This window comes from Rattus norvegicus, chromosome 3 (genome assembly GCF_036323735.1).
Source record: "Rattus norvegicus strain BN/NHsdMcwi chromosome 3, GRCr8, whole genome shotgun sequence".
NCBI lineage: Eukaryota > Metazoa > Chordata > Mammalia > Rodentia > Muridae > Rattus > Rattus norvegicus.
The window spans coordinates 34,327,416-34,339,800 of NC_086021.1; positions in this window are offsets into that span (position 1 = coordinate 34,327,416).

The following is a 12,385-nucleotide window of genomic DNA, read 5'->3' on the forward strand; positions in this document are numbered from 1 at the left end:
CTCTGTCCAAGTCTCCCTTCTCCAAGCTTCTTTGCCTGCTCTCTTGATGTTTAATGAGTATGGGGCTTCTCTTCAGTCCGTCCATCCTGCTCCCCTGTCTCCTTTTGCCTTTGGCAGCCTCCGGGGGACACAGAACAAGGTAGTAAGAAAGGCCCCCGGCATTTCCAGAGTTAGGACTGTCCAGCCTGGTCCCCGTGGGTCTCTAAGCTGTCTCTGAAACAGAGCCTCCTGACCAGGGCAGTCAATAACCCTCAGATGTCTCCTCCGGCCCTCCCCATACAGCCTCCACCCGTGTCTCCTCCGTGTGGACACACCTCGACTGTGCTGAGCACTTCACAGCTTACCTACCTGTCTGTTCATGTCAGAGCCAGTGTTAGTGCTACAGAACAACACTTGTCACTCTGCATGACAGAGCAAATACGTGGTGGCTCTGAGGGACAACGTGGCTGTCCTCACCCAGCACACCTGGAAGGGCCCCAGGCTACAGGTTCTCATACCACACACACATACACACACACACACACACCACACAATGCACACTGCACACTCCTATACTATACACATGCATATGCACATCTATGTACATATACTACACATATAAAACCCCCACACCTACATCTCCCATACTACAGCCCCTACACTACACACACCTACACTGCACACACCTACACAACACATCTATGTACACATACTTATGTACACACACAACATACACACTCACAACACACACTCACATACCACACACAACACACACACATACCATACACAACACACACAACACACACATTCTTTCTCACACACACACACCATACATAACACACATACATTCTCTCTCTCATACATACACACACATACACACATATTCTCTCTCTCTCTCTCACACACACACAACACACACCCCAACCATACACAACACACATACAACACACACATTCTCTCACACACACACACACGCACATGCACACACACGCACACGCACACACACGCACACGCACACACACACACGCACACACACACCAGGTACCCGACCCATCTCAGGATCTTTGAACCCATTGTTCCTGTCCTGGACTTTTCTTCCCCACCCTCCCCAGAACCCTCCCTTTTCTCACTTTACCGAGTTAGCCATGTAAAAGTATCTTTTATTCACCTGGTATAATTGTCATCTGGAGGCTCACTGCCTCCATGTGCTAACCTAGGCCTAGTCCTGGAAGCTTCTAGCCTCTGTTCAATCCAATCCAGGCCTAGAATGTTTTCGGCCTCTGAGACTGACTGCTGAGTAAGCTCACCCTTTCCTGTTCTCTCTGAACTCTGGATGGCTGGTCAACTCAGCTGTTCTTGCTCAAACTCCTCCCAAAGCTGACTGATTCAATCTGGCTTCTCTTGGCTTCTCTTGAATTGCTCTGCTTGACCTCAAACTATCTCTGGCAATCCATTCTAATTTTCTGGCTCCTTGTTCTCTGGGTTGTTCTGTCTTCACGTGTGTCTAGCTTGTTTTCTCTCTACAACCTGTCTCTCCAAAACAGTCCAGTAAAAACTGCCTCCTCCTTCTCTTGGCACTGACCCTCGGGCAGCTTCCTTTTCCTCTCTCTTCTTATGAGAGTTGGCCATATCCTACTCTTTCCCTGAATCGCCACTGTTTCTGCCACTCAATTAGACATCACTCTCAAACATGGCTGCTTCCTTCTACAAACTAACTTTACCTTCATTGTTTGGGATTAAAGGTGCTGAGCCACAATTAAACCACAGTTAAAAACAGGATTTTTTCCCAGTAAGTATCACAGTCTTGGGGTTCACAGTGTGATCAAATATCCTGTAATACGTCCCCCTTCCAAATGTCAGGTCCTCAGCTCTCTGGGCAGGGCCCTCAGCAATGTCCACTCCGGCTGTTTCCCATCCGTGTGTCTCCCTGGACCACAGCACTGGTCTGCATCTCCAGGTCGCCAGTCTATTCTCCCATAGACCGTAAGCCTCAAAGACACCACAACTTTGCCTCCTGGCGCGCAGAGGAGTTTCTGGCAAGAGTCCGTGCTCATAAATATGGATGGGACACGGGAAACAGTGAACGCTATCACCACTGTTAGCTCCGGGGCGGAAGCTGGAGGATGGCGGAGGTGACGGCAGGACCTAATGCAATTGTATTTAACAAGCAAAAAAAAAAAAACAACTGCAGACTAACCTGGCCTGTCTTCTGCCAAAGACCAAAGACCAGGAGCTTCTGCTGCTATGGTTACCAGGCACAGCTGGGCCAAAGAAAGGCAAGGCCAGCCAGGCACAGGGGATGTGGTAATGTGGCCCATTCAAAAGCAAAGCTGTCTTCACCTTGTCTCCACTGAGCCCAGTTGTAAAGTAGGAGGGATGTAAGGTCAATAAAACGGTCCATTTTCCCTGTGCACTTCTGGAGGGCCAGGCTGGGCTCCACTAGACTCAGAGATTTGCAGATCGCCAGTCTCTACCCTCAGGGTAGCTGCTGGCAGCTGGGAGGAGCCAAGGACGGACTGTAGTGTGTAAAAACAGCAAGGGCTCACGCGTGAGCATGACCAACCGGAGCGGGTAGGTAGGAGGGAGGAATGGGAACATGGCCACGTTCCTGCCCTCTTTGCTCTCCTCACCCCTTGGCGCCCTGCCACTGGGTCTGACCAGCTCCAACCTCTGGTCCATGTGGAACCCTAGACTCTCAGCACCCTGCAGCCCAGACGACAGGTTTCAACCTGAGGCCAGGAGAGCAGAAGGCTGCCTGAAGCTTTGCAGTTGGCGAGTGAGCTTTGAGAAGATATGGTCCCCAACCCTTACCCTCCAGCACAGTCCTGCTGACCTCCAGAGAGCTGTGGGCATTGACCACTGCATATCACATAGCATTTGTAGGAATTTGGGGTCCACAGCCAACACCATCTGCAAATTTCTATGGCTCTCATCCCCAGCACCTCAAAGATCCCACTATCATGGAACTGGCAAGAATGGCAGCCCCTAGAGAGGGTCCAGTTCTGATGCTGGCCCTTCAGGAGGCCCTGTTTGGAAATAAGTCTTTTCAAGGTGATTAAGTTAAAATGAGTCACCCTGGTAGGTTCCAACAAAGACCACTGGCTTCATGCAATCAGGGGTATCTGACACAGGGGTGGACATTTCCAAAGGAGGAACAGGCAGCCCAGTGTAGATGGAGGACACCACTGAGTGTTAGAGCAAGGAGCAAGGCCTGGGACTATCCTGCTGGGGCCTCCATTTCATTATGGTCTCCAGAACCAGCTCTAGAAACTCATACAACCACATGAGCATGACCATCACCATCGCAAACATCATCTTCAACATCACCAGCACAACACCCATCGCCACCTGCACACCAGCTCCACACCGCCACCACCACATCATCTATACAACCAGGAGAGGCTTACCATCTCCACTACCACCACCACCATCACCATCACTGCAGCCACCACCACTACACCACCATCACCATCATCACCACCATCACCACCACCACCACCACCACCACCACCACCATCACCACCACCATCTCCACCACCATCACCACCACCACCACCATCACCACATGACCATCACCACACGGTCATCACCCCAACCTCACACCCCCACCAATCATCTCTGGATTTGTGTTACTCTTGGTGGATTTATCGGCACCGATCCCTCCCAGCTCTGGAGGCTGGCCATGGGCAGTAGGTGCCAGGAGCACTGTGCTCCAGGCTTTGGAGAGGGGTTTCTTTGCCTCCACTCTGTGCTCTGTGGCTTGTGGCTCTGTACCACTTTTCTCTGCCTGAGTCTGAATTTCCTCTTGCTCTCCCGGCTTGTTTGTGTGTGTGCACGTCACAGCGCTTGTGTACGTGGGCAGAAGTCAGATGACAGTCTGTGAGGGTCATCTCTTCCTTTTGGCCATGTGGGTGCCAGGTGAGGCAAGGCTTGCCAGTCTTGGCGGCAAGCTACCTCACCTGCTGAGTCATCTCACACTTATTTTAAATGTCCCTGTTTTATTTTATGTGTGAGTGTTTTCCCTGCATGTCTGTGTAGCATCACATTCGTGCTTGGTGCCCAGAGAGGTCAGAAGAGGGCATCAGACTCCAGCAGCTGGCATTAACAGATGGTTGTGAATCTCCAAGCAGGGGCTGAGAATCAAGTCCTGGTGCTGTGCAGGAACAGGCAGTGCTCTGAACTGCTGAGCCATCTCTCCAGCCACTGTCTCGAGTCTCATTAAGACATGAGGGATGGCATTAGGTCCCACCTGGCTGATTCAAGATGCTCCAGGACCTTAAGTAGGTCTGCAAAGATTCTTTTTACCAAATGAGGCCATGTTCGAAGCCTCCTGGGATTAACACAGAGACATACCTTTGGGGGCACACACAGCTCATTACGGCCATGCTGTGGGACACATGGCGCTAGCTCAGAAACTTTTCCTGTGCCCTGTTCCTCAGACCACCTTCCCTCCACACACGGCGTTCTTGACAGGGAAAGGTGTTCAGTGGAGAGTCCATTTAGAAGCCTCTGTGCTACCTGTTCCTCAGCTCACCCTGCCTCAGCCTCTAGAACTTCCCCTGTGAAAGAACACATCACAGAAGAAACAATTGTCATGAGGACAGTCAAGCTCTGGGGTCTCTCTTGAGGTGTCCCTCTGAGTAAACCAGTCTGTCTCTTGGGGGGTCTTTGCTTGCGCATGTGTCAAGAAAGCAGCCCGGCAGTCACAGTCCTAGACTGCCGGGAGGTATAGATGGCATCCTCACTGCCTGCTGCTCCCGGCAGCTTGTTCCGAGGGTATGAGTTTATGGGGTGCACATTGGTGATTTGCAATAGTGAAGAAGTCCACACACGCCCTTCCCCCCGCCTGCCCTATTCTGGACCGTCAACAAGGACACTTTCTAAGTATTTCTGGGAACCTTTTCTTCACCCAGCAGAGCTAAAGACCACCTTCTGTGATGACCCAGGCAACTTAGGAACCAGCCATACGTACTGGACTCCAGAGTGTCTGAGAAGGTGTCGGTGGGGCTGAAGGGACCCTTGCTAATTACCAAGAAGTGACCAGGAGGCCCAGGGCCCAAAGCTCTGGCCTTGTAAGGGCAATGAAATCAAACTAAAACCCTGTGGCCAACCTAGGAGGACCCTGACTTCTGTTTCTGAGCCAAAGCAAGGGCTGGATGTGGTCTGGAGGTAACTGGGCTTTCTTTGCTGGAGGCCTTAGGCTCCTCCCCGCACACAAGAAAAAACAACCTGGGTCATTCATTCGAGCGGTTTGTATGTGCAAATATTTTTTTTATTAAAAGTCCACTTCCTGTGCCCGAGGCCCATCCCCTCCATCCACTCTTTCTGGCCTCTCTGTCTAGGACCGGAGTCATAACTGTTTGCATTTGGGCTAATAACGACCTGGGAGTTTGGGGGTGGATATGGGCAGGACTGTAAACTTTAATTAGCCTGGTGAGATTAACATCCTAGCATGGGGCCTGGGGTGGGGGCCTCCTTCAGAGCTATCTGATCCCAGTAGACACCCCCCTCCCGTGAAGAGCACCCTATACAGGATGTGCAGGAGACCGCACAGCAAGGCTTACACGTGCTGAGTTAATCTTTATTCGCCTCGAAGCTGAGCCAGGCTTCAAAGAACCCTGGGTCGAACTTGCTGTCTCTCTGGCTCAACAGTACTCACTGGTTTCCTCCTTACAGAAGCCTCAAGCAGAAAAATCAGGGACTGGGCTGTGTGACCTTGAGTCGGTTGCTCACCCTCTCCAGGAGGGGAGGCTAAGTGGGGAGGTTCAGGACAAACGCTATGGGATCTGGGATGCTAGACCCTACTGGGTGGCCGAATTGTTACTGCCTGGCTGCCTAGCCTGGGGTCACACGTTCAGGAAGGGCCGAGGATTTTCTGGTTTCCATCTGGCTTAGTATTGAGAGCATTCAGCGGCTCGGGGGCTGTTTCCACCAGCGTCCCCAGGAAATTGGCCTTCCCGAGAATGAAGTCATCTGCTTTCCTTTTATTTATTTATTTTTGTTGCCTTTTTCTCCTTCAAGCTTGAGCCTCCGGGCCTGTGCGGCCCCTCTCCACGGCTGTCGCGGGGAGAAGGGGTTCTGAGAATAGGGGAACCCCGGGGCGCCACGCGCCGTCCCGGGACTGGCTGTAGGTGAGCTCCCGGGCGGCCAGGGCGAACAATAACAGTAAATAACGCTGCCTCGTCAGCGTCATAAAAACGGAAACGCTTCCACTGTGTTTTAATAAGCGTCGCCCATCAATCTGCCTCCCTGCCGGCCGCGGGCACCGGGGAGGGAGCGGGAGGGGGACGAGGGGGCGCGAGCGGCCGGGGTCACGCGCGCCAGCCGAGCCGAGAGGCGGCCGAGCTGAGTAACTCCGTTGCCATGGCGACGTGGCCGCAAGGAACAGGAAGCGGCAGAAATAGCAGCCGCCGCGGTGCGGCCCCTCCCCCCGTGAGCCCGTTGCCACGGCGACCGGGCGGGAGCGAGGCTGCGCGGGCGGCCTCCTGCTCAGCCGACTGGCGCATGCGCAGTACGACATGCGGGTGGGCCTCGCCCCACAGCTCCCAGGGTGGCCCGTGGAGACCAGAGCTACTCGAGGGTCCGGTGTCTGCTCTGGGAGCCGTCTCGCTTCGGCTTCTGGCAGAGGCAATGCTTTCCAAGCATGCAGAAGGACGTGGGTACCGGAGTCCCCGACGTGTTCTGAATGACTACAGAGCCAGGACCTGGCTTCCCTCACCATGGATGGGGCACTTGAGTGACGTTTGGGATGCCTGTTCCTGGTCCCTTTCTCCACGTGTCCCTTTGCCAGATACAACCTGCATAGAACACAGAAGCCCCGGCACCCTCTATGTCCCCTTGTGTGCTAGAAAACAACGTTCTCCCCCCTTAAAGTTAAGGGAAACCTAGATGTTTCATAACAAAAGCCCTCCCCCACATCCCGTAATAGCTTGTTTATGTGGAAGCGGCTGCAGCCTTGGGGGTCTGAAGCTGGTGTGTGTGTGTGTTTGTTAAGGGGACACACGTGATTAGATCTGAGGCCGTTTGTGGAGAATTTTCTTCTCTGTAGATTCTGTTTGGTTTGTTTTTAATAAGGGTCAGAGGTCTGTGCTTCTGTGGGGAAGGGGGAAGGGTCACCTCGGATGGCCAGGCCAAAGTGTCCCAGGGGGGCAGGTCATGGGGCCTGCAATGCTAGCTAAGGCCAGCCGCTAAAGCTGCTCCATCTGGCTCTGCTCCCGGCAGGCAAGCACAGGCAGCCAGGATCTGGGATGCTCCCTAGAGTGGAGCCCCAGAGGGGGGACACCCTGGAACGGCAACTGGTCTCCCTGGGCAGGACAGCTGTCATTTCTCAACTCTGTCCAAGAGAGAGAGAGAGAAGGGAGCTGCTGCTGTCTGGCTCTTTCTACAGCACTATTCAGGGTGGGCTTATGTATGTAGTTTTCAGGTTGGCTGTGTGAAGTGAAGGGAGCCCCCAGCTACTTCAGATTCCTGGCCAGCCAGCCCAGCGTCAGGACCAAGGGCTACAGGCTATAGAAGAGCATCTCCACCCAGGAGAGCCTAGCTGTGTGTCTTTCCCTCCTTCCTCACCCTGTACAGATGGGGGTAGGGGGTGTGCTTGCCCTGAAGATGGGGTGTCCAAAGACACTGCATCTGCCATAGAGATTTGGGGATCGCAGTTAACTTTTTTTAGGGGAAGCCAAGGAGATGTGGGAGAAAAGGAGCAGAGAGACTGGGCTGTAATCCAGAGAAAGCCCCTGTCCCCGAGGCCAAAGTAGACGGAGAACTGCAGGTCCTCGTGGCTTGTGACTGTCCATTGAGGGAGGTAGGTGCCCAGAATCCGATGGGTATTTACTGCAGCGGGAAGGGGCTCCCTCGCTGTCCTCTGGGCCCTGAGACCTAGGCCGACTGTGTCCAGAGGCAAATGACTCCTGAGTTAAGGGGTTAAGAAGCATCATGAGCCCTGGCTCTGCCACCAAAGCCCTGTGGAATCTGAGGCAGGGCCACTTATCTTCCCTGGGCCTCAGTTTCCCATCTGGCAAACAGGTAGAGTGTCAAGGCAGTCACCCACTGTCTCATAGCTACCCAGTCAGTATTTCTGAGGTCTGTATGTCCTGTCTAATTTGACATTCAAACCAGCCCACCGAGGCAGATACAGCCATGGTCCCCAAGTCAGGCTCAGGGAGAGAGGCCCAGAGGAGTGAAGTCACTTGCCAGGATAAGCTAGAAGGTAGCATAGGCGTCTGTCACACCCGCAGGAGAGCAGGAACCACGCTGTGAGTGCTACAGTCACATGTCAGCACTCCCCCCCCTCCCTTGCTCAGCCCTTCCCGTTTTGACGGCTCCACCCAGAGCCTTCCCTTTGTATGGAGTTGGGACGCCCAGCCTTCCTTTCTGAGGTTAGCAAAGGGACCAGATCTCTGTGGTGGCCGCTAACTGTCAAGAGTGAGGGGTGACTGGGAGGGTAGGTCTCCAAGGATAAGTGCACCGTGCACAGCTTTGCAGTTTGCCCCAGAGCTTGAGATCTGCCTACCATCTCCCCTGTCCCTTTCCTGCCGTTGATGTGGCAGGGCTGGGGGCCCTCACTCTCTAGGCAGGCGTGTGGCATCCAGATGGTGTGGTTAATCGCGCTGGAACCGTAAATCAGCGGTATTGTCCCAGCCTCCCTCCTCTTGGCAGTGCCGTCACCTGGAGGAGGAGCTGGTGTGAGAAGCCCCTCCAGCCCCGCCCCTCAAGCCCCGCCCACCAGCCCCGGGCTTTGTTCCCAGTCAGTGGCCAGTGTCTGTGTTTGAATACTGGCCCTGTCACTGCCTGACTGTATGGCTTTGCTGAAGCCCTGGTCTCCCTGTTAGCCTCAGTTTCTACATCCATGAAATCCGGGGGGTCACAGCACATGCTGTCCCCAGAACAAGATGAAGTCTCACATGTGGACCATTCTGCCAGGGCTGCTTCCTGGCTTCTAGCTCAGTAGATCCTCCCACAAGCTGCCTCTCACCTCCTTGACCTGTACAGGAACCTGAGAGCCAGAGTAGGAAAGCAAGCTGCCCAAGGCCACACAGCCAATTAGCGAGGAGCAGGGCTTCAGCCTGGCAGGCCAGAGTGACACTAAAGACCTCACCTCGGGTTCCAGTCGGCCCGCCCTCCCCAGACCCTCTGAGGCCATTCTGCCTATGTCTGCAGTGACAGCCAAGCATTGTTAACCTTGCCCAGAGCCACTGTGCAACCCAGGTCTGAAAAGACGCCTTAATAGGTCCTTAATAAAGCTGCAGAGACAGCGGCTTCCCGGGGCAGGGCCGGGGTCCAGGTGCAGCAGATGCGTCCTAATGAAAATGTCAGGACTGTGGCGGTGGGGGAGCACCTGCTCATGTCTCAGGCCCCATCTTCCTGTCCTCAGCTGAGTCACTGGATGCAGGGACACTCACTTATCTCTCCTTCCATCCATCCATCCATCCATTCATCCCTCCATCCATCCACCCTACTACCTCCCAGTGTTTATGGAATATCCTTCTTGGCCAAGGCTCCCATTAGATGTCCAGGTTCCTCTCTTTGTGTTATATACAACTGGGCACAACTGAGGAAGAGAGGACGCCAGAGGGTCTGTGAGAGCAGGGTCTGCAGGGCAGCCTTAGCCAAGCTCCAGGGTGCTTGTCAGATCCCTGCCCTTCCGGGCCACACTCTCTCGGCCTGTTTGTCAGTCAGTCTGCTGTGACAAAATGCCTTACTCTAATCCAACCAGCAGAAATGTATTTCCCTGAATTCTGGGGCAGGGGAATGCCACAATCATGCTGAGTCTGGTCAGGGCCTGTTCTTCTAGGTGAGGCCTTCTAACCTGAGTGTAGTAAGGGGGCGGGGGTGGGAGGCTTCTCTGCATCTCCTCTTTCCTCCTTGCCTTTCTGTGTCCCCTCCTCTTTCTTTCAGACAAAGACACACCATGTAGCCAAGCCTTGCCTTGAACTCCACACCCTCGGTGCCTCAGTTTCCCGAGATTGCAGGAGGATGCAGCCCACCTCTCCTTGGTCCCTGGGGTCTCTTTGTCTTTTTTTTATTAGTGCATATTAATTATGCAGACTGATGGGTTTCCTTGTCATCTCAAGCCACATTTATGAGGAAACTAATCAGTCGGTAAAGGGGAGCCCCCATACCCCAACCCCCAAATGCCTTAAAGTACCATTTCCTAACGCCACCTCCATAAAAGATTTTTTATTGTTGCATTGTATGTGTGTGTGTGTCTGTGTGTGTGTGTGTGCTCATGCGAGTGTGTGCATGTGTGTGCAGGCATGCACACGCCACATTGACAGAGGATAACTTGGGAGAAGGGTCTCTCTGACCACGTGGGTTCGGAGGACTGAACTTGGGCTGTCAGGTGAGTAGCAAGCTCCTTTACCTGCCGAGCCTTCTTGCCAGCCCCTAATACCACCCACTTCCTAACACCCCCATCATAAGATCATGTTCCAACATGTATGGCTGTGCATTCACATCACAGCAGAAGAAGTGGGCTGTGGTATTCCAAGATCTGCAGTTCTACAGCTCTGCACATGGTAACTAACCCTTAAAGTAAGCGCTCTTCCAAGGACCCATTTGGATCCTAAAGCTCTGACCTAAAACCCAGACTGATGAGAGCTTAGCCACTGAACTGAGGTGGAGCCTGGCTATTGCTTCTGCTACCCCACCTAAGCTCCGGGAATCAGCTGTGCTACCAGCCCCCCCCAGATTCCCTTGAACCCACAGATCAAAAACACAGACACACACGTTTACAGGAAGCTCACAGAACAGGGAAGGGACTGGCTGAGCACTGGGCTCGGGGCAGGAGCCAGGGCCAGGCCTCAGGTTATGACCCTGGGAAAATACCTCTCTCCTCCAGAGTTGTCAGGTCAGACAAGATGCCTTGGGACCCTGTGGCTGTTGGGACAGTGCTGTTATTGATGTCACAGAACTCCACGGCATGGAAGGGGCTCTAAAGTGACATTCTTTATGGTTACTTGTAGTTTTTCTTTTAAGAAAAAAGCAAACTGGGCTTGGTGGTGCACATTCTTAATCTGAGCACCCAAGAGGCAGAGGCAGGTGGATTTCTGAATTCAAAGTCAGGCTGGTCTACCTAGTGAGTTTCAGGACAGCCAGGACATAGTGAGACTGTGTTACAAAATAGATAAATAAAATAAAATAAAACAAAGAAACAGAGGGGTTGGGGATTTAGCTCAGTGGTAGAGCGCTTGCCTAGCAAGCACAAGGCCCTGGGTTCGGTCCCCAGCTCCGAAAAAAGAAAAGAAAAAAAAACCCACAAAAAACAAAGAAACAACAGACAAAAGAAAAAAAAAACAAAGAAACAAAATCAAAAGCAGGAAAACAAAAGCAAAATGTCTGATTTGTCCTGGGTCCAGGTACTAGAATAATGAAAGCCACATCCTGGGAGGAAGGTGAACAGATCACTGTTAGTGCCTGTCCCACAGCTGGTTGAGGCTGTGCGGAGGATCCTGAAGCTTTCTGTGGATTTAAGGGAAAGAGTGCTGTGATCCATTAGTAATGCCTGTCACGGGCATGGTGAGGGGAGCACAAGCCAGGACATTGGTTGGCCATGCTGTGAATTCAGATTAAGAAGGCATTTAAATGGGAGATCCTTGTGGTGGTGGCTGCCTGCTGCTAGAGGGTCCTGAGCAAGTTTCTGACTTACTGCCTGCCTCAGTTTACCCCTTTGGGAAGCAAATATGCTAACCGAGGACTCATGCTATCTGGTGGATCACAAGTTGACGCTCACATTCATGGGGCTCAGGAACTATTTCAACTCAACACTATAGTCTAAGTCTGGGCCATGGCTTCCTCGTATGGCCGCAGGGTGGTGGAGGAAGAGAGACCGACAGGTCCCCCAAACAATCTCTTCTATGAGGCTTACAGAACTGAGACCTCAAAAGGGGCAGGAAATCCCAGAAAACAGCTTTGGAAAGTAACTCACCTCCCCCTGCCCCAAAGGGCTGGAAGACAGAGGGGTGGGACAGGGTGGGTGGGGCCAGGGGTCATGCAGCACTTTCTGAGGTTGCCTGGGTCCATGTGGGTTAGCAAAAAAAAGTCAACTTACTGAGGGGAAAAACAGAGGTGAGTGGGCAGAACCTAGTAGGTGGGAATCTGTGGAGGTCCTGGCAAAAGCCTCAGCACTAACCTGGAACCCAGGAGCAATGGGCGCTGACGGAAGCTCCAAACCAAACCCTGTTCTAGAACATTTAGGGAGGAGAGAGAAGGCAGAGCTCTCTCAAGACCTGGGCTGCTGTGGAGTCCTGAAATGAGACCCGTTTCTGAGATGCTTGTGGTCTGTATTCTTTGAGGGAGAGGTGGAATGGGGGCTGGGTGAGACCAGTTGCTTATGCCTTCTCACTTCCTCTCCAGCCAGTCCCAACTCCTGTGTGCAGATCTGAACTGCCCATAGGTACAGCTGAGGGCC